This window comes from Vombatus ursinus, unplaced genomic scaffold (genome assembly GCF_900497805.2).
Source record: "Vombatus ursinus unplaced genomic scaffold, bare-nosed wombat genome assembly UNPS02014874.1, whole genome shotgun sequence".
Lineage (NCBI taxonomy): Eukaryota > Metazoa > Chordata > Mammalia > Diprotodontia > Vombatidae > Vombatus > Vombatus ursinus.
This window is the reverse complement of record NW_020954652.1, coordinates 9,606,193-9,631,626: the sequence shown is the minus strand read 5'-3', so window position 1 is coordinate 9,631,626 and position 25,434 is coordinate 9,606,193.

Genomic DNA, 25,434 nt, shown 5'->3' with positions numbered 1-25,434 from the left:
ATGCTTAATACCATGTCTGGCATATAGTGGGTACTTAATAAATATTTATTGACTTACTGACTGAGTGGTTGACTCCTCCATCAGAATGTAATCTCTTTGAGAATACGGATTGTTTTATTGTTTGTACTAGCATCCTCCATGCCTACCAGAGTCCCTAGCACATAGTAGGCACTTAAAAATACTTGTTGATTGCTTGATTGTAGTCTATGTCATATGATGATTAGATTGGACATGATTAACCTAGAGAAGGGAAGACTTAGGATAGGGAGTGGGGAGGCAATGATAACTATATTTAGGTATTTGAGGAGATTGTGTTTATATACATATACATATATATGTATATGTATGTGTAGAGAGAGAGAAAGTGAAAGAGAGAGAAAGAGAGAGAGAGTTCAATATTTCAGGCTACAAGATTTTTTCAGTACAGGTACTCCTTCTACTGCCACAGATTTCAGTCCCTCTCAGTTGTAATATGTTGTCTTCATAAAAAGTTCATCACTTGATAGCAGTTTCCTCATGATGAGGCACCAAACAGCCAGACTAGTCCTTTTGTGAAAGGCATACAAATCTAGAACTGCCCTTGAAGCCTTCCCAACTTGGTAGGCCTTGCCAGAGCTTGCCAGCTCTGCTGGCATAGCTCTTAAGATCTATATGAGTTTTGAGTAGAAGGTCAATGAGATCCTCTTCCCTCAGGTTCTCTAATTCCAGACCAAGTACTCTTTCCATTGTGTAACAAGCTGTCACTATTAAAGACACAGAGTCAAGAATGGCCAGGATGTGTTTGTGGACCAGTGAAAAAACCAGTCTGGCTAGAGAAAAAGATTCATGTTAGCAATTACAAGGAGAAATAATTGTATTTATAGGCTAGATCTCAGCTGACTATGGATGACCTTGAAACCCTAAAAAAGGAGTTCCAATTTGATATTTTAATATGTGGAGGAACACTTAAGGTTACTAAGCTAAAAATGAAAGCAGTATCCAAGGAATCTATTAGCTTGGTAGTGATATGATACATGCAACATGGACTGTCTAGTAATGGTTCTTGGGAATGTGTTACCAAGCAATGTCTTATTGGTGCCCTCTGATAAAACAGTTAAATTTAAATTAAATTAAATAAAGAATTAAAATTAAATTAAAATTAAAATTAAAAGAAGTAAAAGAATTATTCTATCTTTCATGCTCTTTCTCTCCCTTTCTCTCTACATATATTTCTGTGTCTCTATTATTGTCTCTGTCTCTTTTTGTCTCTTTTTCTCTGTATGTTTTGCTCTCTCTTTCTGTCCCTGCTTCGGTTTCTCTTTTTCTTTTCCTTTTTCTTTCTGTCTGTCTTTCTCTCTCTTCACCTCTCACCCACTACCTGACAATCTTAGAATCATCAAAACAGAATAACAAGATAAGGGAGGAAATGTGGTATAATGGCTATAGTCACAGGGCCCTAATTCAAATCTAGCTTCTACTGCTTTCTCCCTGGGTGATCTTGAGCAGTTCACTTAAACTCTCTAGGCCTCAGTTTCCTCATCTGTAAAGTGAAGAGGTTGAACTAGATGACCTCCAGATATCTTCTAACTCTAGCTCTATGATTCTCTGACCTGCATATTCATATTCTATTTCTACCTCAACCTAAGAGACTTCATGAGGTATATAATGCAGGCCTAGGGTAAACTGCAAAATCATAACTATTAGGATGGAAAGGTCATCAGAGGCCATCTAATCTAACCCCATCAAACTGATACAACATAATCACCCCAACAACAACAGGCAAGAAAGAGCTAGTCAGAGATTCTAAGAGGCATCATCCTCAGATGTGGAAATTGAGATGTGGTCTCCAACCCTCTGCAATCAAGAGGAACGCTATTCAAAGTTCCTAAATAGCACCTGGAGTTCAAATTCAAGTGGGCTGGAAGGGGCTCCAAGCTATCTCCAATTCTAATCAAACTGTCTAAGCAGAACAGAGGCATTTGATCAAATCAAATACAGAATGGTGATACTAGATCAGTCCCAGGTGGACAAAGAAACATATTGATAGTTATGTAGGGATTATAGAACACTACGTGAGTCAGCCCAGGGCCTCGCAGAGCTGTCTTGACAATGATTCAAACTGGAGAAGACAGACAAAAATGTGATTAGGCAAGGTGATCTTCAAGTCACTAAAAAAGATACTTAGCACAGTAAATCTATATACTCTTGGCACTTGCCCCAGACTTGGAAAAGACTAAAAGGGGATGGGTTCTTCCAGGTCACGTGAGCAACAAGATGGCCACTAGATATTTTGTTTAATCTGTATGACCTCTCATACCTTTCCAAAATAGAAATTATGCGCCAAAGATATAGCGACTTCAGTTGTTTCCCTCGTCAAGGTCACCAAGAGTCCAAAAGAAGGCTTTAAAAAAAAATTCTAGGAATCCATATTCATGGACCCTGAACTCACTCACTCACCCCTCCCCCAGCTCCCATGCTACTGAAACTGCACTAGCAGAACCAAGAAGTCAACACAGGCTTACATCAAAATTTACTCCTGTATCCCAGGCTTTCCTCCCTCTTTATAGACCAGTCTTAACCCCAAATCACTCTGGCCCCAAACCAAGCCCTACTTGGACACTGTTTGGGCCTTGATTGTTTCATAATGAATGGAAATAGCAATTGTTTTGAAACCCTGGGAGTCTTCCCCTCACAGATCTATTTTTTAAAGAGGTCATTCTTTGCCTCAGTCACTGAAAGGGTGCTGCCTCAGTCAAACTGAGACCTGTTAAAGACCTTAGACTGAAAAGGCCGAGGTCCCCTACTGTATCCCGGGCCATCTCCAGTTGTCCTGATCCATATCTGACCGCTGGACCCAGATGGCTCAGGAGTTTAAAGTGAGGCTAGTGACTGCACAGCCCTCCCTCACTTAAATCCAATTCACCTGCACGCCATGGCATCACCTCCCTGATGTCATGGTCCTCTTTGAGAACGAAGTACAAACAGCAGTAACAGTGCAATGGAGACTCCAATTCCAGACTGGAAAAGTTTATTTGGCCCTCTATAACTAGTTTGGCCAAAATGCTTTAGAAGCAAAATCCTGCTGGATCTCTAACAGGGAAGCACTGGTGCCAGGGAAAGCAGGTTCAGAATTGTGGGTGTTAAGCCAGAGACTTGAGGAAGAGGAAAAGGGACAGTTCAATAGGATAGGACACAGTGTGTGTGTGTGTGTGTGTGTGTGTGTGTGTGTGTGTGTACGGGCACGTATGAGGACAAGGGATATGTAGCACTCCATCAATCTTGAGGGAAAGAGTATAGCATTCATTTGAGGCCAGTTCTGACCTGGCCAGGACTCCATCCAAAGGTCAGTTAGGACAGAGACCTAAGCTGGTGAACCATGAATTATCCAGTGTGGGAAGATGCTGAGACACTTTAAGATCCATCACCCAAGGAAACCAGAGGGGAGGGAGTTGGAAAGTAAGTAATAAGGAAAAGATGGGGGGATCAGACTGAAAGTACCAAAGATTTCAGGAAGAAGAAATCTAAAAGATCTTGAACAAAATAGGTAAAATCAACAGGAAAAAATACTAACAACAGAAACATGGACTCTACTTCTAGTGAACAGATTTAGCCATCTCTGAATAAATAGTGCAAAATAAAGGGAAATGATCCAACACTTGACAAGACAGATGACCCTGTGAAATTTCAGGAGAACACAGAACCACAATATGCTGTTCCTGAGTAGTTTAAAAGAGAAATAGAATTATATAAGCAGAATTTATGTCCTGCACAGCAAATGAATGAACAGAATAGAAAAATTTAAATCTCCAATGACAGGCATCATGAAAGAAACAAAAAAAAAATGAGAATAATAGATTGGGAATGCAAATATAGAGAGTTAAAGGACAACCTAGAAGAAAAAATTGAATAAAAATTATAAGAAAATTCACTCATTAAACAAGTAAAACATACTTATCTTGAAAGTAGTATGTATGGGGCAGCTAGGTGGCACAGTGGATAGAGCACCAGCCCTGATATCAGGACGACCTGAGTTCAAATCTGGCCTCAGACCAAACACTTGACATTTACTAGCTGTGTGACCCTGGGCAAGTCACTTAACCCCAATTGCCTAAAAAAAAAAAGAAAGAAAGTGGGGTGTGTAGAAACAATCTAAGGCTCATAGGTCTTCCAGAAGAACACAAAAGGATAAAAAACCTTAATACCACAATGAAGAAAATAATAGAAGAGAAATGTCCTGAAACTCTGAACATTGAAAATGAAATTCCAATGGAAAGAATTCACAGATCACTTCAAGGAAAAATGAACAAACAAATAACAACAATAACAAATAAAGCTGTAAACTCCAAGACATATAGTAGTTAAATTCAGAAACAACAAATTCTGCAAGCAATCAGGAGAAAGTCCTTCAAATGCAAAGAAAAGAACATTTGAATAATGCAAGACTATTCTGCACCTACTAGAAAAAGGAGTAAGGAATGGAATAATGTGTTCCAAAGAAAAATGGAGATCAGGATGCAGCCCAGGGTAATCTATCCTACAAATTTGAGCTTTGCTACACAGGACAAAAGATAGATATTAAATAATAATAAAGAGTTTGAAACATTTTTAGAAAGAAAATCTGAACTAAAAAAAAAATCATTAGCTTCTTGAATACCCCAAACAATAGAATATAGGAGGAATGAATAAATACAGCAGGCAAGCACAACAGCAAGAGTGACAACAGAAAGCCTAGTAGGAAACTTCTTTCTAAAAGTACACTAGGAACTGGGGTGAAGGTGGAAATCTGGAAGAGGTAATAATGAAAGGGCAGAGAGGGAGTATTAGGGACAGAATCCAGCAATACCCTGCCTACAGATGCACACTTCTTTTATGGGACTATATTACAACATAGGAGGGTACATGAAAAGTAGGGAAGGAAAATAATAGGATAAAGAAGAGTGAAAGATATGACAAGGTGAAATCAAGGGCTAGAATTGAGTATAAGGTAATCTCTGTGGTCTCAAAAAGAGAATAGCTAGAAAGGAAGTAAGTGAGGAGTGGGGGACAAAGATCAAAAAGAGAGCGAAATGAAGGAAACTTTACTTGGAGGTGGGAGGAGATTCCACTGATAAATGCTTCTCTAGATAAAGGGAGATGTGGTCCTTTTACTGAATAAAGCCTGAGGAATTTCGTGTTTGAAAAGCCTACTTGGAGGGGCAGAGCCAAGATGGCAGAGTAAAAGCAGTGACTCACTTGAGTTCTCCCCCAAACCCCTACAAATACCTATAAAAAATTACTCTAAACAAATTCTAGAGCAGCAGAACCCACATAAAGACAGAGTGAAACAAATTTCCAGCCCAAGACTACCTGGACGGTTGATAAGAAAGGTTTACACAGGGCTGGGAAAGAAGTACAGTTCAGCATGGGCTGCATAGGCAAAGACTGGGCCAGAGCAAACCTGTATCAGGCCTCAGGAGACTGAATCACAGGCAGCTGTGGTGGTTTCCAGACTTCTCAACCCACAAATGCCAAAGACAACTTAGAAGGTCAGTGGGAAAGGTCTGTCAGACCTGGGTGAGAGAGGAGTGCCATCCAGCTATGACCCTAGTACGGTCCCTAGTGCTGCTGCACAGGGGCAGCAGCTGCTTCTGGAGCTCTCCGCCCACAGAGAGTGGGGGGATTTAGCAATTGATCAGAGGGGGATTGCGGGGATCTCTTTGCTGGTGCAGGATTCTCTTGCTTTGCTCGTGCTTGGATCTGAATTGCAGTCCTAGGTGGCAGTTCTGGGCCGAGGAGGAGTGCTGGGCAGAGTTTGTAGTGTGGTGGAAAGGGAATCCTCCTCAGAGTTCCAAGGCAAAAAAGAGTTTTGGTGGTTACTCATAGACCAGAGCACAGGGCTGGAAATGAGTAAACTCCTCTCCTTTCATCATACCACCTTGGAAGAACTGAAAATTTACAGGTCCCTAGAATTATCTTGAAAACAGCTGCACAAAACCCCTGAAGCTTGGGACAGTACATCCTCGACACTGGAAGCAGAGCTCTACCTTAACAAACAGTTAAAGAGTCAAATTATTAGCTGGGAACATAAGCAGGCAGTGGGGGGGAAAAAAACCCCAAAAAACAAAACCTCAGACTGTAGAATCTTACTTTGGTGACAACAAAGCTCAAAACACACAATCAGAAGAAGACAACAAAGTCAAAGCTCCTACATCCAAAGTCTCCAAGACAAATATGAATTGGTCTCAAGCCATGGAAGAACTCAAAAAGGATTTTGAGTAAGAAAAATAGAGGAAAGATTGGGAAGAGAAATGAGAGTAATGTAAGAAAATCATGAAAAATGAGTCAACAGCTTGCTAAAGGAGACCCAAAAAATACTGAAGAAAATAACACCTTAAAAAACAGACTAACCCAAAAGGCAAAAGAGGCCCAAAAAGCCAACAGGAGAAGAATGCCTTAAAAAGCAAAATTGGTCAAATGGAAAAGGAGGTCCAAAGCTCACTGAAGAAAGTAATTCCTTAAAAATTAAAATGGAGCAAATAGAAGCTCTATGAGAAATCAAGAAATTATAAAACAAAACCAAAAGAATGAAATAATAGAAGACAATGTCAAATATCTCATTGGATAAACAACTGAGCTGGAAAATAGATCCAGGAGAGAGAACTTAAAAATTATTGGACTATCTGAAAGCCATGATCAAGAAAAGAGCCTAGACATCATCTTTCAAGAAATTATCAAAGAAAACTGCACTGATATTCTAGAACCAGAGGGTAAAATAGAAATTGAAAGAATCTACTGATCACCTTCTGAAAGAGATACCCAAAGAAAAACTCTTAGGAATATTATGGCCAAATTCCAGAGTTCCCAGGTCAAGGAGAAAATATTACAAGCAGCCAGAAAGAAACAATTTAAGTATTGTGGAAACACTATCAGGATAACACAAGATTTAGTAGCTTCTACATTAAGGGACCACAGGGCATGAAATATAGTATTTTGGAGGGCAAACGAGATAGGATTACAACCAAGAATCACCTACCCAGTAAAATTGAATATAATCCTTCAGGGGAAAAAATGGGCATTCAATGAAACAGAGGACTTTAAAGTATTCTTGATGAAAAGACCAGAGCTGAATAGAAAATTTGACTTTCAAATACAAGACTCAAGAGAAGTGTGAAAAGGTAAACAGGAAAGAGAAATCATAAGGGATTTATTAAAGTTGAACTGTTTACATTCTTACATGGAAAGATGATATTTGTGTATATATGTATATATATACATATATATATATATATACACACCCAGATGACACAGGGTGAGTTGAATATGAAGGGATGATATCTAAAAAATAAAATTAAGAGGTGAGAGAGGAATGTACTGGGAAAAGGAGAAAGGGAGAGGTAGAATGGGGCAAATTATCTCACATAAAAGAGGCAAGAAGAAGATTTTACAGTGGAAGGGAGGATGGGGGAGGTGAGAGGGAATAAGTGAATCTTATTCTCATCAGATTTGGCTTGAGGAGGAACTAACATACACACTCAATCGGGTATGAAAATCTATCTTACCGTACAGGAAAGTAGGGAGGAGGTAATAAGGGGGGTGATAGAAGAGAGAGCAGATTGGGGGAGGGGGTAATCATAAGCAAACACTTTTGAAGAGGGACAGGGTCAAAGGAGAGAACAGAATAAACAGGGGGCAAGATAGGATGGGCAGAAACATAGTTAGTCTTTTACAACATGACTATTATGGAAGTGTTTTGCATGACTACACATGTATAACCTGAATTGAATTGCTTGCCTTGTCAATGAGGGTGAGTGGGGAGGGAGGAAGAGAGAGAATTTGGAAGCCAAAGTTTTAAAAACAAATGTTAAAAATTGTTTTTACATGCAACTGGGAAATAAGATATACAGGCAAAGGGGTATAGAAATCGAAAAAGAAAGAAAGAAAGAAAGAAAGAAAGAAAGAAAGAAAGAAAGAAAGAAAGAAAGAAAGAAAGAAAGAAAGAAAGAAAGAAAGAAAAACAAATAAAGGAAGGAGGGAAGGAAGGAAGGAAGAAAGAAAGAAAGAAAGAAAGAAAGAAAGAAAGAAAGAAAGAAAGAAAGAAAGAAAGAAAGAAAAAAAAAAAGAAAAGCTTACTTATCTCTTGGGGGAAGGTTGCTGAAACTTCTGAGTGACAACTGGCACCTGGAGGCAAGGTTGAGCATGGACACAGGGAGAAAATTACCAGGCAAATGTAGGGGGGAAACATCAATCTGAGAGGGTCAATCAGTGGTGGGGGAAGGGCCTTACCACTGGACAGTGTCCTCTCTGACACCTGTAATAATTGGCTTTTTTTTTCTCATTTCAATGGAAACAAGAAATCCATGAGGCAAGCCCTACAAAGCAGTGGCAGAAAGTACCTAGAGGGGACAGCCTAGAATGGATAGCTTGGAAGCATGGACTGTATGAAGAATACAGAGAAAAGAGAGAGACAAGATGATTATGGGGTTTATGAATCAGAGAAGTAGAGTCAAGAATAAACAGAAAAAAAGATGAATAATGAAGAGAATGAGAGAAATCCTTTTTGGAAAGGATTGCAAAAATGAAATATACTTATATATGTGTGTGTTTGTGTAAATGTGTGTAACACATATATGTAACATTATTCTATGCATACTCCTATTTATCAGTTCTTTCTTTGGATGCACATAACATCTTTCTTCACATGTCCTTTATAGTTAATTTGGGCATTTATGGTGGTCAAAATGACTTATTCACTCAAAGTCATTCTTAAAACAATATTGCTTTTACCTTATTCAATGTTCTCTTGGTTCTGCTCATTTCACTCTACATTATTTTATTAAAGTCTTTCCATGTTTTTCTAAGATCACTGAGCTCATCATTTTTTATATCACAGTAATATTCCAACACAATAACATATTGCAACTTGTTCAACCATTCCCCAATTGATAGGCATAGCTAAGAATTGTAAACAAAATAGATGTCCACCAATTGGGGAATGGTTAAACAAACTGTGGTACAGAAATGTAATGTAATACTACTGTCTTATAAGAAATGATGTTGTGGGATGACTACAGGGAAGCATGGAAAGATCTGTGATGGATACAGAGTGAAGAAAGCAGACTTAAGAAAATAAATACATGCAATAATTACAACAATGTAAATAGAAAGAATAACACACTAAAAAAAACAAAAATAAATGTACAAAATTATGAAGATCGAGTGGGATTCAAATAGAGAGATATAAAGAAGACACCTCCAACCTACCTCTTTGTGAAGGTGGGAAGTCCAAGGTTTTACACATTGCACATCTTTTTAGATTCTTTTTTTTGGTGTATCAATTAGTTGTGTTGACTTTTTTTTCCTCTCTAAAAATGCTATTTGCCATATGGGATGGCTCTCTGAGAGGTGTGGGAAAAGGAGTGCACGGGATATTATTGTGATAAAAGAAACAGAAAATATTAATAAAATTTATTTTTTAAAAGAAATAGATGTTTTTGATGACCCAAAACACTCGCAAGTAGCCAGAGGGCAAAATTCCAGGTAACTAAGGGAACAGCTAGGTTAAGAATGAAAGGAGCAGAAGAAAGAAAAATATAGTATAGACCCTATCCGAATGGATAAAGTCTGAGTAAGTAGATTTCAGGGTAAGGACAAGAGGTATTATAAAGAGAAATAGCTCTGAAGTCATAGGATCTGAGCTCAAACGCCATCTCTGATAATACTTGTTTCATTGAAGCAAGCTACTTAACGTATTTGGGGCTCACTTTCTTCATCTATTTCATAAAGATGTTGGACTAGATGGATTCTAAGATCCTTTTCTGCTCTAGAAGGTACTGTGAGCCTATGAACTTGAGTATGTATAGTTTATGGCTTATGAACTGCTGTTGGAGCTCTAGCATCAGAAAGTTCAAGACAATGTTGAAAGGGATGGACAGAGATGTTTCACTAAAAAAGAGATAAAAGATAAATAGGACATTAACTTGGCCTATAAATTGTGCGTAAATGTGGTGAGTCACTCCCAGTTAAGGAGTCATTCCCTCAGCTAGAAGGGAAGTTCAGTGAGTGATGAGCTAAATGTTAGAGTCTAACAGGATGTATCTATACCTCAGCTGATCAGCCATGGGCACCAGGCCTGACATCTTTATACCCTCAGAATTTCCAAAAGTGACATGCCCACCATGTCATCATGGATGGAAGGAGAGTCCACTTGCTGGAGGCAGAAATGCATAGAACATGTACAGCGAACCAACTACAGTAAAAGGGGAGAGGGAGAGGAAGACAACATGGTGTTGGCAAGAAGAGAACCTGCTTAGGACTCCACAGCTGTTGTGCTATGATGAGGAGGCTAGAGGAAGGATCTGATTCTGAGAAGGAGCCAATTGATGAGGGGGAAAGAGACATGAGTGGAACAGCCCCAGACAGACAGGATATGCCAGAGATGGAAGCAGTCCAGTGCTCTAGGCTGGCAATCTATGTTTGGATCCTGACTATCAGACAGTGTGTTGACTAACCCCTCCAGCTTTGTGCCCTCTGAAAATTTAATAAGGATCTGCCTGTGCCTTTATGTCTCTGTCTCAGTCTGTCTGTCTGTCTGTCTGTCCATTCCTGCCTGTTTATATGTCTGCCTACCTGCCTGCTTGCCTGTCAGTATGTTTGTATGTCTACCTACCTACCTGTCCGTCTGTCTGTCTGTCCGCCAGCCTGCTTACACATGTTTGTTTATATATTTGCCTGCCTGCCTGTTTCTCCACTAAACTTCTTGCCTGCCTGTTGGCTAGTCCCTCTGTCTGTCTGTCCATCTGTCTGCCTCCATGCCTGTCTCTCCCTCTCACCAGCGATGCATCTTGCTAGGGAAAGCACTGACACATGCTTTTAATTAGTGCAATAAACCAGGGAAATTTTGCCTTTCTCTCTCTTTTTTTATTCACTCAGATTCAGAGAGGAACTAGGCAGAGCTTATACCATAAATAAGGCTTCTCTGGGGTCATGCTAAATCCACCCCTCCCCAATAGAGGAATAAAGAACAAAAGAAAAAAAAGAACCCTCTGCAGATAGATAGGTTGCTATGAATCTTGATAGCAATGAGACTGATGAGTGAGAGGGAATCTTTTCCTTATCAGAATTCCTTTGTCCCAGTGGAACCTGCAGAAGTCTCTCCTCTCTCTCATTCTCTTTGAGCCATGAACTTCCCCTGTATAGAAAACTGGAGGGAAGAGGAAAATGGGATGCACAGGCGTAGGTAGTGGTGCCTACCTCTACAAACATAAGTGTATATATACTTTATCTCACTTTAATTTCATGAATATTAAAACCATAGTGATCTACATGTTGTAATTATGAATGGGTACAAAGAAAAGAGAAACTGAAACAGTGAATTTTCCCAAAGATACTTGTAGCCAATACCATTTTTAAATATTGATACTAGACATCTTTTGAAAGCGGTAGATTGTGTAAAGAGTAACACTTTTTTCCAACCACATATGAAAGTTAAGACAGCAGGCACCATTATGGACAATAACTCAGATTCTGACTTTGAATACTCTCTTATGACCAGAGGGGATATTACGGCATGCTGAAAGGTTGCCAGTACTGTGCTGGCATACTTAAAGGTAAGAACTTAAGTAGAATGCTCATGACTCTGAGTTACTCCAAACCACTTGACTGGATATAGAACAGTGAAACAGTAGTCATGGTACATGAATAAAGGAGTTGGAATAAACAAGTCTAAGTCAGCCTCTATGACAAAGAATAAACACTGGGATTAGGGAGGGGGCAATGTCCTCCAAAGGAAGAGGGTTATGGAATACTGGTGACCATAAACCAAAAGACTAAGCTGGGTTTATAGCAGGGTTTCACCGGAGAACCAAAACCCAAAGGATTGAGCCTAAAGTTTTCTTCTGGTTTTCTATTCATTGCAGCAGCAGAGATTCAGGCTGGGAGATCAATAGGAAAGATATAGATAATGCCAAGGAGTCAACCTTTTATCTCATTCAGTCTGTTTCCCTGAAGCTTTGGCTATTCATCTCTCCTGAGGATATGTGTTCCCTTCCCTTCCCTGCACTAATGTGTTTGTTGGCTTAGTCTTGGGCCAGGTCTACTGTGCTTCTACTAACATTGTCATTTCAGTAAGTGTACAGCTTTGAAGAAATAGAGGTTACAACAAGCTATGCTAAGATTGGTCCAAAGGTCCAATTGATCCCAAGAAAGCATCTTCATTATTCAACTGTATCTTCCCACAGAAACTTAGACTTCAAGTTGTACCCTCTACTATTCTCTTCACCTTCTCATTTTGTGTGTGCATGCCTATCTTCCCTATCATAAGCATTAGTCTTGTCTATCTGTCTCCTCTTTTTTGTATCCTTTGTCTGACAGTGAGATGTGAATTATTTATTAAAGCTAAAGTATTCATCTGATTGAGCTAATTTCCTATTTTTTATTATTGATGAGAAGCATATCTTTAAGTTAAAATATATCCAAGGCAATCAATTTCAACAGCCAACAAGTATTTAATAAGCATCTACCATTTGCTAGGCACTATGCTAAATTCTGGGGATTAAAAGAAAAAAAAATCTCTGATTTCAAGGAGCTCACAGTCTAATGGGAGAAACAACATGCAAGCAACTATGTACAAACAAGCTATATACAGGATAAATTAGAAATAATCAACAGTGGGAGGGTATTAGCATTAACTTGGATCAAGAAAAGGTTTCCTGTAGAAGATGAGATTTTAGCTGGGACTTAAGGTAAGCCAGGAGGAGAAGATGAGAAGGGAGAGAATGGTATAGGGGCCAGACAATGAAAATCACTGGAATGGAGAGTCTTTTGTTCAAAGAATAGCAAGGAGGCCGGTGTCATTAAATCAGATTAAGTGGAGCTATGCAGAGAAGAGAGGGCAGAATAAAGTATAAGATGACTGGAAAGGTAGAAAGGGGATAGATTATTAAGGGCTTTGAATTATGAAGGATTTTATACTTGATAATGGAAGCAATAGGGAGCCATGGGAGTTAATCGAGTAAGAGGGTGACATGGTCAGACTTGCACTTTAGGAAAATCATTTTGACAACTGAGTGGAGTATGGACTTAAGTGGGGAAAGACTTGTGTCAAGGAGAATAACCATCAGGTTTTCGCAGTAGTCCAAGTATGAGATGATGAGAGTCTGCACTAGGGTGGTGGCAATGTCAGAGGAGAGATGTAATGAAAGTAGAATCCACAGGTCTTAGCAGTGGATTTGATATGAAATGAGAAAATGAGGAATTAAGGATGACAACTAGGTTGTAAGCCTGAGTAACTGAGAGGATAGTAGTGCCCTCAAAAATAATAGGAAAAATAGAAAGGGTTTTGAGGGGAAGATAATGAGTTCAGTTTTATATATGTTGAGTTTAAGATGTCTATGGTATATCAAATTTGTGACATCAAATACGTAGATGGAGATACAAGTCTAGAGATCACAAGAAAAGTTAGACTGGACAAATACAGCTGAGAATCATTAGTGAAAAAATTCTAATTGAATTCATTACAGTTGTTGAGATCACCAAGTGAAATAGTATAGAAGGAAAAGAGGAGAGGACCCAGAATAGAGCCCTGTGAGACAAGCATAGTCAGCAGGCATGATCTGGATAAAGATCCAACAAGAAACTGAGAGAGAGTGGTCAGAGAGGAGGACCAGGAGAGAGAACCTGGAGAGAGTAATGTCATGAAAACCTAGAGAGAAGAGAATACATTATTAAGGACAAGAGCGTGATTGAGAGTATCAAAGGCTGTAGAGAGGTCAAGATAGATGAGGAAAAATCCATTAGACATGGTGTTCAAGAGGACAGAGCAGTTTAAATTGAATGATAAAGGCAGAAGCCAGACTGCAGACTGAGTCAAAATAAAAACTTGTGTTTTAAAAGAAATCTCGTATGAATGTGAATTTTGGCTCATAGTGTGCCAAGTTCCCACTACCTGTATTAGAGAAACACATGTCAGCAAGAAAGTAATCCAAAAAAATATTTATTATATCAATGAGATAGTAACCATCCCTCATTACTATCTCCCCGTCTAAAGGCATTAACTCTTAACTTGCCTCTTCAAGTTCCATCTTTATTCCAATCCATTCTTTAAGCATCTGCTAGATTGATCTCATTTTTGTACAGATCTGATCCTGCCTCTAATACCAATGATGTGTGTGATCATTTATTCTCCCTGGGTCTCAGTTTCCTCATATTTAAAATAAAAGGGTTGGTATCTCTGATACTCTTCACAGTTACTATGCCATCCAGAAATTTCCCTCAGCTCCTGGGAGGGCCTCATCTCCTTGGAATATCCAACCACCTCCATTAGAATGTAAACTTCTTGAGGGCAGGAATTGCCTTTCTTTTTTGCTTGTATTTGTATACCCAGCACTTAGCACATTGCCTAGCACATAATGAGCATGTAATATCTGTTTGTTTTCTTTCTTTCTTCCCTTTCTTTCTTCCTTCCTTCCCTCCCAGCTTTATCCTACACTATTCTCCATGTATAATTAAAACATCCCAAATTAGTAATAATGTAGAAATATATTAAGATCTCCTTTTAAGTTCAGTCCAGCTTAGTTTCTATTTCCTTCATGATGACTTGTCTATTCCCTTCAACCCTCACCACAGATGAACTCTCCCTGTACAAATCTTTCATGCCATTTTTGAAAGTGGCATGTACTTCCCCTGTGCATTAAATGCATTCTAATTTTTATTATAATGATTTATTTTCCCTATGTTATCTCCAGTGTTTGATGAATGAAATACTTTTAAGTGTTTATCCAATTCAAAGATTCTGTGTAAATGTAAAGTTATTAGGAATTCAAGCTCCAATGGTGATTAGCCCTCTAAATAAAACTTACTTCTGCAGTTTCATACACTTCTGAACTTGGAGTTTGTATATGCATTCAAAAGTGCCACATTTTCTAGTTATTGTTCAATGCATTTATGCCAAATAGTTGAGATGCTGTAATTTCCTTAATTAGAGGGTTTGAATCCCAATTTGGAAATTCTTTCTTTTTAGTATTAGTTCTATTGGTGTTCTTGTCATTCCTGTACATTAGACTATAAACTCTGAGTGCAGAGGCTGTGATTTCTACTTTATTTGTAACTTAAAAGGGCACCCAGTACAGTAATTTGCTCTCATGGATGCTTTGCAAATATAAGTGATCACAATGTAGCAAACAAAAGCTCTGAATTTGTAGTAAAAGGCTTTCAGTTCAGATCCCAGCTCTCCTGGTTTCTACCTCTTAGGTCTTGGGTAATTCACTTCTCCTTACTGCTACATTTTCCTCATCTGTAAAATGAGGGGGTCTAGTGGGAATAAATATTTTAATTTAGGATGAGCAACTTTATTTTAAGCCTCTGATTTGCTGCTCAGTAGTTTTTTTTAATATAATAAGAAAAGAACAAGTGTGATATAGTTTGATAATGATGTGTATATCCAACCACTAAGCATGTGTGTGTGTCCCCAAATCTGGTAAACAATTGATTAACATTTGCTAATGACATAAAGAAATTAAGAATTTTAGTGGTATACAGGAGCCAGCTCCTACCAGCTCTTGAGACAAGCGCTGAGACACCTCAAGAGCTGAGATAATTGTTAAAATTTCAGTATGAGCATTTACACCTTGGAATTGGCAAATGCTATAAATCAGGACTTGACTTATTGTCTTGTTAACTGTCTAGACTTCAAAAAGTGATAGAGAAAATGTTAATAATGTAGATTAAACTTAAAAGTATATCATGCATATTTTTTTCAAAGAGCCAGTTATTAAAAATTTACAGCATACTCCTAGATTCAATTGATAATTTCTTTTCATCATAAGCTTAGTTCTGATCTTAAATGAAAACTTACACATAAATTGTAAATACCTTTAGCCAGGACTATAAAATCTCGCCAGAGGCCTTAGTCAACAACCTGCTAAGGAAGACTCCTTTGTTCCCCAAACTTGGAAATGCCATTATCCAGTGTTAGTGACTGGAAGAAACTTTGCAGAATGTCACTTCCAAGGGAGACACACAGTTTCTAGCTGGGGCAGAAAGGAAACCTTGCCATGCGTGCTGATATGTGACATCTTACCAAGATCTTTAGGAATCATGTCAGTGTTTTGTTCCTAGAGGATTTGATGTTCCAATTACTGAACAGTCAAAAAGTTTGATTGCATTCATTGATGAGTATAGGTCTTATTACTGTACTATCAGTCCTAATAAGCTTAGCAGTTGGTGGCTCAATAGCTAAAGCACTGGGCTTGGGGTCAGGAAGACTTGAGTTCAAATCCAGCCTCAGACACTTACTAGCTGTGTGACCCTGGGCAAGTCACTTAACCCAGGTGCCTAAGTTTCCTCATTGGTAAAATAAGCTGGAGAAGAAAATGACAAACCACTCCAGTGTCTTTGCCAAGAAAACCCCAAAAGGGCTCACAAAGAGTTGGATAGAACTGAAATGACCGAATGACAATAAAAATGGTAAATCTATTTTAGGCATGTACCTTGTGTTACAGATGTTTCTATTAGTTGATCTTTAAGGTCTGAAGTTCTCATTAAGCTCTAAGTTTTTGCTCTTATGATCACTCCAGCTTGAAATTCTGTGATGTTATAATCCAGTTCAATGCAACAAGTCTTTCCAAAGCACTTACCAAGTATAAGGCGCTAGGTCTGAGACCTTAACTGTCTGTTGCTTCTCATGTGGTGCTGATTCCTGTCTCTGATTCTGCTGCTCTCCTGGTACTGCAACTTCTGTCCTCATTCTAACTCAGGAAAAATGAGCTCATAAATTTAAGAGAAGAGAGTGCTTTCAGCATTTCAATGATATCATTACTCAAAGCTATTCCTGTGCTGCTCAGCATTATTTTTTCCTAAGAGGGAAGATAAGGAAATAGACATGAAATATCAGTTGTACTAGGGGACCTGCCACAGAGAATGTTTTTGTCAACAGTTCAGTTCGATAAGCATTCATTCATCACCTACAATATGAAATTACTGGTATAGTGCCTGTCTCTATACCTGTAAGAAAGTTACTATACTAATCAAAACTGAAATGGAACAACCCCTGCCTTCAAGGAGCTCTCATATTATAGTGGAGTTAAGGAGAGGAAGAGGAAATATAACGGGTGCACACAAATAAGTAAATTCAAAATTTGGAGAAAAAAAGAGAACTAATAACTGAGGGTATCAAGAAAAGTTTGTCATAGAAAATAACATGAGCTGAGCCTTGAAAGAAGTGAAGGAGTCTAAAAGGCAAATGCCCCCAGGGATTACATTCTAGGCATAAGGGGACAGCTTGTGCAAAAGCATGGGTGTAAGAGTATAAGTAAGCTAGAATATACACTATGTGAACATAGTAATAAGTACAGAAAAATAGCCCAGAGTACACTTATGAAAGGATTTAAATAAGCTGAGGAGTTTCTATTTTACCCTCCAAGCAATGGGCAGCTACTGACATTTATTGCCCAGACGAATGATACCTTCAGCCTTGTGATTTAGGAGGGTTGATTTGACAGTTGTGGAGGAAAACCAATGTGTAGGGAAACCAGTGAAGAGACGAGGTAAAATTTCAAGTAAGAAGTGGTTAGAGCCTCTTGTCTTTGGAAAATAATTTTAGCAGCCTTCTATTATAATCTAGAAAAATCTCTCATTTTGGTGTCTAGACTTTCTACAACAAACTATTGTAGCATGCACACTTCTCCTGACCAGTACCCCTTCCCTATTCTGAAATCTTTGGGGCCTAAAACTTCTATCTCCCATGTAACTTCACTGATTTCCATCTCTTTCCCAGTGACATTTGAGATAAGAAATAATCAGATTTTCTTAAAGTAGACTTCACTCCTCCCTTTAAAACACCTGGTTCTCTATAGCATCCCCAAGCTTCTCTGGTCCTTAGATGATGGTACTAGGATTCCTATCCTTTGGACCCAGGAAAAGTGGCAAGACATTGGTGTAATTATGTGTCATGTGCCATGAGCAGACTCTCACAGAACTCTGATTGATTTCCTTTTCCATCATGCCCGAGGCTCTGGGAACCTCCCTAATTATCTCTCTTCCTTGATCTTTCCAATTATTTTGGAGGTGTCAGTTGCAGCCCTAGGTTGAGGGGTGAGTATTGCCATAGTTGTAGGAGTAATAATGGCTGCCTTAGTTGGGCAAAATGTATTTTTCTAATGTCTTTCCCTTGCTATTATCCCTGCCTCCTCCCTTCTTGTGCATAGCCTTGGTGGTCTCCAGTTAGACAACAAAACCTTCTTTTAAGGGTACCAAATCAAAAGGCCTATTTGGATCAAAAGGTCATAGATTTAGAGCTGACTTAGAGGTTATCTAGTCCAACCAATATATTTTACAAATGAGGAAACAGGCCCTTAGAAATATGTGCAAAATGATTTACTCAAAGTCACCCAGGTAGTAGAGCTAGAATTGGAACTCAGGGCCTCTGACTTTAAATTTAAAATTCTTTTTATTGTACTATTGTGCCTCTCATTGAATGCTCTAAGTCTTATGTACAATCCCCATTTGAGTCCCAACAAGACTACTTTACCATTATGGTCCCATCACACTCTTTAAAAACAGAGATTATGGTAGAATTCACATACATTCCATAGTATCTCACATCCTGTCATTGTCATAAATGTATGTATGTGTGTGTGTTTGTGTATAAATATGCATGTGTATGTGTATACACACAGAGATAGGTAGATAATAGAGAGAGACAGAGAGAGACAGAGACAGAGACAGAGATAGGGGTATAAACATTTCAGTAATCTCTCAGTGCCTCCCAGCACAAAGTGGTGCACATAGGGCACTTAATGAATGATTTCTTAGATTAAATTAAATATATGACCACATTGGCTGTTTCATTGAAATGCACTGACATACACTGCCTGTAGAAATTGCTCATAATTCAAGTATGTTGAGTGTATCAAATATATCTCCCAGAGATATCAATACCCTTGCATGAGTTCTGTTAGTTAAGTCACTTTCATAACCATTTCTCAGCACGGTATTTTCTGCTAAATCAGTATTTTCCCCTGAGGATTGTTTGGGAGTGGATGTGGTATGTGGTGGGACCACATGATGTGAATGAAAAGTTCTAAATTGTTTTGGTGTCTTCCCGAGTAGAAATGGTCATTCCAGAGGTAAAGAAAGGCTTTTACCTTACATAGAGGAAATTGTTCAATTTATAATTTAAAAAAGTCAGTTTCTCAATAAAAGGCCACCACTCTAAATTCTCTTTTGGAGTCATATATTGTAATGTAGGGAAGTTCCATTTGGCAAATATATGTATATATGCATGTATGTATATATTCAGATGCATTTAATGATTAGAAAATCTAAAATTATGTTGTTTTCAACCAGCAAGCATTTATTTTTTAATTAAGCATCTACTGTGTGAATAAGACTATGCTAGGTGCTTCAATAGTATGAAAAAAGAATAACAGTCCCTGACCTCAAAGAATATCCAGTCTAGTTGGAGAGGCAAAATCTAATACATAGAAAACAAGTAATGATTACCCATGAATGTCGCAGATCATAACTGCAGTCATGGTTGACTTTTGGCAAAAATGTTAAATAAAGACAGAGTATGGGAGTAAGGGCCAAGAACCCTGAGTTCTAGCCCAAACTTCTCCACCAACTAGTTTAGTGACTTTGGGCACATCCTTTCACTTCTTTATCACTCTTCTGGGAAAAGAGGCCAATACAACATGATATCCAAGGTCTAAAACTGAATGAATTCATGCAGCCTGATGATGGCAGTCCATCGCATCACTCATTGCTTCTGTATAACAACCTCCAACTCTCACTCTCTCAACTTTCTTGAAGACTTTGGCACCTAGATCCCGGTTCTTTTTTCTCCCTTCCATATTCCTTGAGTACTTCAATATTCAAGTCTATCACAATGACATCTCAGTTCGTCAGCTGGCTTTTCTCAAATACTATCATCTCTGCCTCCACAGACTTATCTCTATGGGTTAACATAGAATCCTGAAATCCTGGAACTTCAGAATTCAAAGGGACCTTAGTAGCCACCTAATCCAACCTATATCCTATACTGTCTATCGCATACCCAACAAACACGTATTCAGTCTCTGCTCAGGACTGCTCAAGGCAGTTCATTTTATATATTTAGTTAGTTCTAATTAAGGCATTTTTCCTGACATTAAGCCTAAATCGGTCTCTTTGCAATTTTCACCCATTGTTTCTGGTTCTGCCACTGGGGCCAAACAGGAGAAGTCTAATCCATTAATCAATCAACAAGAAGTTTTCAATATGCACTTTTGGGCCAGGAAAGGTGTAGGAACTCAGTAAATCTATTTCTTCTTACTAAACTATTTTCCACACATCTTTTCATATACTTGAACCCAGCTATTGAGTCTCCTCTGAGTCTTCTTTACTCCAGGTTAAATATCTCTCTTCTTCAAATGATACTTGCATAGTATGAACTCCAGTCCCTTCACCATCATGCTTATCTCCTCTCTATACTCTTCATCTTTTCAATATCTTTCTTGAATTGTGGTTCACAGAATCAAACAGAATAGCCCAGATGTACTGCAACCACAAGACAGCACCAGGGGACCATCACCTTCTTATTCTTCTCTCAAAATATCTCTTTTATGGTATTTCTCCTAAAACAGCCAAGGATTCAATTTGTTCATTTTGTTTGTTTTTTGTTTTGTTTTGTTTTGTTTTGTTTTTAGCTATCACATCACATTGCCAAGTCATATTGAGCTTGAAATCCACTAAAAATCCAAGATATTTTGGAGATGAAATAGTGTCTAATCATGTTTCTTCCATCTAGTACTCATGATGCTATTTTAAAAAAAAAAATGTGAGCATGAAGATTTACATTTACTCCTGTTGTTTCACCTTTCTAGAATCTACCTAATGTTCTTTCTTCATTTGAGATTTTGAGTTTGTCATCAAGGGTTCAAACAGTGGGAACCCCAGTAAGTCATCACTCTAAATTCCAGGGCAGCTCAAGAATGCTGAAAAGGACCAACTGCTTTACTGGGAGGGGTGGGGTCTCCTCTAAATAAATCTGATTGGTTTCTCACCTGCCCTATCCTTGGTAGAAGATGCAAATGAGTCAGGTTGCCAAGAAGCTGTCACTTGTTTTAGTCATATACTCTTCTCACCAGCATACTCTACCTTTTCTGAAATTGTTGGGACTAAAACTTTCATCTCTCCTGCAATCTTACATGAGTGATGTGCTCTTGGCCAAGGATGGAGTGTACCTCTGAAAAGCTGGTAAATGATATTGCCTGGAGTCTTATAAATCTAACCAAAAAACTTTAAGCTGACAATAGAGGGGGAGGAGAAAATTACCCACTTATATGCGAAGCCAGATAATGCAAGTATGCTGCCTGGGTCCATTACAAATTCCCATTAGTGAATATTAATCTCAGTTGGTCCTTTATTTCAGTGCTGAAATTTCTTTATTCTTTCCTGATTAACTCCTGATCATGCTCCCCACAACTGCTCCAAATCTTCTTATTTTTTTTCTTTTTTTCTTATGAATTTAAAGAAGGAAGGAAATAAACATTTATTAAGTGCCTACAGTGTACCAGATGGTGTGCTAAGAACCTTACAAATATTATTTTGTTCAATACTTGTAACATCCCTAAGAGGTAAGTGATATTATGATCTTCATTTTACAACTGATGAAACTGAAGCAGACATTGAGTGACTGGCCTAAACTCTTATAGCTAGTGTCTGAGGATGGATTTGGACTCAAGGCTCACTCCAGAACCAGTGCTCTGTACATTGTGCCATTAGTTGCCCCAAATCTTCAACAACTTAACAATCATCAACAAACATAAATATTTCCACATACAAAGAATAAAAAAGAAAATCACATATTAAATGATGGCTCTCTCCTATGTAGCAGTGGTGTCAGACTCAAATAGAAACAGATCCATGTGGGTGGCATATTGATTTAAGCACAAATTAACATTATGTCTTATTGTATTTTTATTTTTGTTAAACATAACAAATCTACAAATTACATTTTAATCTAGTTGAGCTGCATTCAAGAGTGTAGGAGCCCCAAGGCTTTGAGTTTGACAGATGTACAGTATTTTTAAAAGCATGCATTAAATTTAATGTAGTAGTAACAAAATTGCCTGTTTCTGTCACTTTCTGAACTTCTTTTTTGTCTCATTCTCTGTATTCTTGAAATGTCTTATTGATGTTCTTGTAGACAATAGGCAGGCTGTTGGTATTCCCGATTAATCCATTTTGGAGACTAATCAACAACTAAGACTTTATAAATTATCCAGCACAATCTTCCTCATTTTACAGCTAATGAAACTGAAGTTCAGAGAACTGAGCTTCTTACTACATTCCTTCATTAAGCCTTTTGCTGTTATTCACCATTTTCAGAATTCCTATTGCACTCTTGGCTAGTAACTAATGCACAGTTTAGCACTGAGATATTCTATAATTGTTTTTGATTAAACAGAGAAGACTGTAAACTCCTTCAAGCCAAGACAGATGAAGCATTTATTGAGCATTTACTATGTTCCAGGCACAACACTAAGTATTGAAAATGCAAACACAAGTAAAAATAAAGTCCCTGCCTTTAAGGCACTTACATTCAAATGAGGGAAAGGAATATATGAAAGGTTCCTGAGGACCTGGGGAGGGAAAGGGACAAGGTGGAAAAGTCATCATGCAGTCATGGCCTGAGTCAACTTCAGAATGAGCATGATTGACTTGGGTTCTTCCTTAAATGGGAGGAAGGAGGCAGTAGGAGTTGAGAGTTGTTAGCATGAGAAGCACTCTCTCTTATACACTTTTTATATTTCCCATAGAAGCTAGCATACTGCTAGACACAGATTAGGTATTATTAAAGTACTTAGATTCATTCACATAAGAATTCCATATCCCTGTACTTAGTGGTTCTGTGATCTCACTTATATTTGACTCAATTCAATAAATATTTATTAAGCACTTTGTATGTGCCAGGCATTGTGCTAAGCACTAGAGATACAGATAAAAGAAAGACAGTTTCTGCCTTCAAGGAGCTTACAATTGGATGGAGGAAAACAACACACAAAAGAAAGCAGGAAAGTTGGGGCGGGGTACTCCCTGTGTAACAGTATGATGTTTGGTAAAGTGGAGAATCATTACCTGCAAAGTTCTGAGCCCTCAATAAAAACTTTGGGAGGCATTTATGGTGCCATCCTCCAGTCCTTCAATCAGAGGGAAGAAGTAACAGAGGGAGCTGAGGTATTGAGTGTCAAAAACTGAGTCAATATGCATGGTGATGAGATTTCAGATGATTAGCTCATCCTGGAGGAGGTAGGATGTCTGTGGAGTAGAAACCAAGTGTAGTTTCTGATTGAAAATGGGTATAAGCATTCCCTCCAAAAAGGAAGATGCCACTTATACACTCAAGCCTATCCTGGGAGACTATCATTCATATCCTCCCCCAACTCTATACATGCTGGGATCCTTCCTTATACAGGTTCAGTCTCTATTTCTAATATTTCTCTCTTTGATTTGAAAACAGCCTTAAAAAAACAATATCACAAGTGAGCCATTGTCAAAGTCACAAATATCCAACCATCCTCCACAGATGTAAAAGATGTATGATAGCTCCACAGATCAATTAAAATGAAATGTTTTAACCTAATACTGTTATTTTGTGAGAGAAGCAAAATCACAAAATTGCAGCAACTCAGGGTAGTTGATCTAAAGCAACAAACATTTATTAAATGTCTACTATACACAGGGTACCATGCTAGGAACTGGGGATACAAAGAAAGAATTAATGCTTTTCTCAAAAACAATTTATGAACTGTTAAGATTGTCTTTACTTACTCGAGTTTTGTTTTAACCATGGCATTAAATATGAGTGTTGATTTCTAGATATGTATTCATATTATCCTTCCAAAGTCAAATGATAGAAAATCATGTTTGATGTCTATTCTCAATCAATAATGAATCAATTAATCATGGTACAATTAAACTAAATGACAATTCCACTCTCTATATTGATGGAGACATCTGATTAACAAATGCATCATTAATTTTTTTTCAAAGTTTCTTCAAGGACAAAAGAAACACCACTCACAACGATAACCCTGGTGGAGATTGCTGGATATTTGTGGCTTTGACAATGGCTCATTTGTAATACTGTTTTTAAAGGCTATTTTCAAATTAAAGAAATAGAGAAATATTAAAAATAGAGACTAAACCTGGGATTTAAATAGTACAGGAAACTTCCTCTGCTAATACAGGTCAGCATCTTTTTTGTTATTTATAGTCTTTGAGAGTTGCATAGAAACAATGGTAAATTAGGCCATCTTTTGTCTCAGTTCTTACCTAGTCCTTAGTCATTGAATGGGTTGCCTCAGACAAACTGAGGCCTGGGAAAGACCTTAATTTACAAAGGCTTGACTTTTACTTTGCCACTGGACTTCAAGGACTCTGGAGAAGAGAGTGAGGCTGCCTCACTTAAGTGAGACAGCTAGATGGCGCAGTGGATAGAGCACCAGTCCTGAAGTCAGGAGGACCTGAGTTCAAATGTGACGTCAGACCAAACACTTGACACTTACTAGCTGTGTAACCCTGGGCAAGTCACTTAACCCCAATTGCCTAAAAATAAAAAAATAAATAAATAAAAAAATTCAATTCAGGCTCAAATCAAGACATCATGATGTCATTGGTCCTCTGAGAAAGAAGGATCAACAACAACAATCACCTGTGCAGAATCACACAGCTAGTGTGTGTGTGAGAGAGAAACTTGAACTGAAGTCTTCAGGCCTCTGAGGTAAACTCTCTGTACAATATACACTAAAATACTTCTCACTTTAGTTATTACTTCACAGAGTCAGAGTCTCTCAGGTATAATAGGGTATAACACAAGATTAGAGTCAGAAGACTCAGATCTGACTCTTGTCTCTTCTACTTTCTACATGTCTGACCTTAACTAAATTACTTAATGTCTCAGGGCCTCAGTTTTCTCATCTATAAAAATGAGGGGTGTGGGTTAGAAGATTCCCAAGGTTCCATCTGGCTATAGATCATATATGACTCACAGACTATTAGAATCCTATGAATTACAGGATGATAATTAACATGGGGACTTCCTTTCCATTATAGCACTTCATGAAAATATTTTGCAATACCCACTAGCCACTGAGAAAGTTTCATTCATTGCATCATTTTAAGGATGTATGGGCTAAGAGGCCCTATTATAGGGAATTATTTTGCAGTAGCCCTAAGACATAAAATCTTTGTATTTTCTGAATTTTAGGACTCCTGAAATACCTTAAAGAAGTCTTAAGTAAGAGGCAATGTGACCGATGTTGGTATTGCAATAAAGCTGTCTTCTGTATTTGACTTGCTATCTCTCCTAATCCAATTATATTTAGATATGCAACACCTAGGACTCCTTCTCCCTCTCTCAACAGTCTCATAACATGCACTTTTCTCTTCACATAACTATTGTTATGTCGAGTAGGACACAAGAGTGGAGATGTGGAA